Consider the following 2,410-nt stretch of genomic DNA (forward strand, 5'->3'; position numbering starts at 1 on the left):
CTCTCTCTCTCTCTCTCCCGCCCCGCCCCCATTCTACTAGTTGGGAATCAGCTGAGCCCTTCTCATGCAAGCTCTCTCACAGCTGTGGTCAGACAGTGGCTGGGCCTGGGATGGTCTACAGAGGCTCAGTTCATTACATTTCTGGTGTCTGGGCTGTGGGGAAACCTGGACAACTGAGGGCTGGAGCAGATGGGGTCCTCTGGCATCTCTGTCACCTCTGTGTGGCCTCTCCACATGTTCTCCACTGCATGGGTGCTTCAGAGTAAGCAGTCTTCTCACATAGAGATCAGGGCCACCAAGAGATGTGTCCCGAGAGAGGAAGAGCCAGCCAGAAGCTGCACTGCCCCTGACCCAGCCTCAGCGGGCAGGCGGCATTGCTTTGGCCATATTTTACTCATGGGGCGGTCACAGAGGTCCTTCCAGCTTCAAGGTTCTCGAAGAGCACGAAGGACTAAAAATATTGTTGAAGCCAGTTTTGTAAAATACAACCTGCCACAAGTCCTTTAAATTATTCAAATCTTCAGAACAACTCTATAATACTAATGTTAACATTTTGTTTGGTTCATTAACTTTCTAGGAGAAGCTTATGAGTTGCTGTGTTTTAGTACATTGAAAGCCTTTGCGATGATGCTCATTAATTACAGAATCGTGCATTTGGGGTATTTTCTACTCTTAAAAGTTGGCTGCTTTGGTGAACCCTGTATAATACTGGCCTTCAAAGATATCCATTGAGTTAGAAAATTAACTTTGTTCTTTTCATTCTCATCTGGATGTCTCCCATTTGTTTCATGTTTACAGAGTGCCAGCATCTGAGCTAAGCACTTTACATACATTATTTTATTCCTCTGAGATGATTTAGTGATATCACCATTTTAGGCATGACTATACTGAAGCCCAGAGAGATGTGACCAAGACCTCTTTTAAAATTATAATTAGCACCAATGCCACCGCGCAAACACACACACACACAGACCCAATTCTGTGACTATTATGGCCTGTAGTTTCCCACCTCATAGCATGTATCATGTTCTAACATGCTATGGAATTAACTCATTTGTTTTATTTACTTTTTTTATTGTCTGACTTTGCCCAGGAGGGCAGAGGAAGGAAGGGGACAATTACTGTGTATTCACTAATGTGTCTCTGAATAAATACTGGTTAAATGCACGACTAAATGAATGATAGCATGAAAGGGTGGTCATGCTGGGGTTTGAATCCAAGCCCATCTGACTCCAAAGCCTTTAATTTTAACCCTAAAAGTGGAGTTGTCACTCTGAAAGTGGAGATGGATTCTCTCATATATGCAGTCATAATGAGAGAAAAGCCTGGCTGCCTTAAAACTCAGGAACTCAGCAAAATTAGATGTGCTTATTCAGATCAAGAATTCCTACAGATTAGCAAAGCACCAAATTGGTAAAATAGTTCAAGATTTTTGGGAAGTTTTGATATTTTAGTAAAACTGTGTGTAATTTTCTAAAATTAACATCTTGGCTCCAGAGAAATTATATTTAATAAAATCTATAATTTATAGAAAAAAAATATTAGAAAAATAAGTCTTTTAGAATTTTTTAACTTAAACTTTAAGAAATGTTTTGAGTCATATTTAAGTAGTTTTTCTGCCTCTTTAAAAAGTAGTTCTCGCTAATGTTATGCTCTTTTGTTTTTCTAAATATCTTCCTTCTTTTCAATTTACGAAGTTGCCGCTAAAGTTCTTAGTGAAATACAACACTCTTGATTTCCCTGTTAAGTGTGTTAGGATTCAAATATATTAATTAACTGTAAAACAAGCCCTTGGCATCATTTTAACAACGTTCTTTTTAGAAAAATAATCTTTCCATGCATGTAGTTGTTTTCAATGGTGTTTTGTCGTGTTCGTTTTAGACCATTTAAATAATCCAGCTAAGGTATTTCCTACAGGAAACACCCACAGGGCACCAACTCGCTAATGTGCTGGTTCTCTCCAGTGTCCTATTTCCTCTTCTCTAAAAGCCATGAGGAGCAGTTCAGCCAGCACTTAGTCCACACGTGTATCAGGCCCTTAGAACCCAGGCGTAAGCAGGTGCCAGCGCAGACGGAAGGTGCCCACCCCGCTGCATCCCAGGTCCTTCCCGCTGCAGGCCTCCTTACTGGCCACCTTACCTCTTCCTTGACTGGTGGGAGTTGTCCTCCCACTCCGAGATCAAAACTGGCTTTCCCCTTGGCAGTCGCGCGAAGTGTGGGGATACACGGACCCAGGAGGGTAGGGAGATGGGGAACCTGAGGTTGAAGAGAACCAGACCCTGGAGGGGGGAGCGACCTGGACCCTGGAGGGTGGAGGGACCCAGACCCCGCGGGGGGGGGGGAACCGAACCCTGGAGGGGGGAGGGACCCGGACCCCGCGGGGGGGGGGGGAACCGGGCCCGGGGGGGGG

General features: G+C 44.1%; 1 protein-coding gene across 1 annotated transcript in view; it reads left to right on the forward strand.

Annotated features, from left to right (window-relative positions):
* Positions 1–2,410, forward strand: part of MYO16 (myosin XVI) — a 463,256-nt gene that overhangs the window by 405,370 nt on the left and 55,476 nt on the right. The window lies entirely within an intron of this gene.

The sequence above is a fragment of the Lipotes vexillifer genome, unplaced genomic scaffold (genome assembly GCF_000442215.2).
Source record: "Lipotes vexillifer unplaced genomic scaffold, Lipotes_vexillifer_v1.1 scaffold2194, whole genome shotgun sequence".
NCBI classification, from domain to species: Eukaryota; Metazoa; Chordata; class Mammalia; order Artiodactyla; family Lipotidae; genus Lipotes; species Lipotes vexillifer.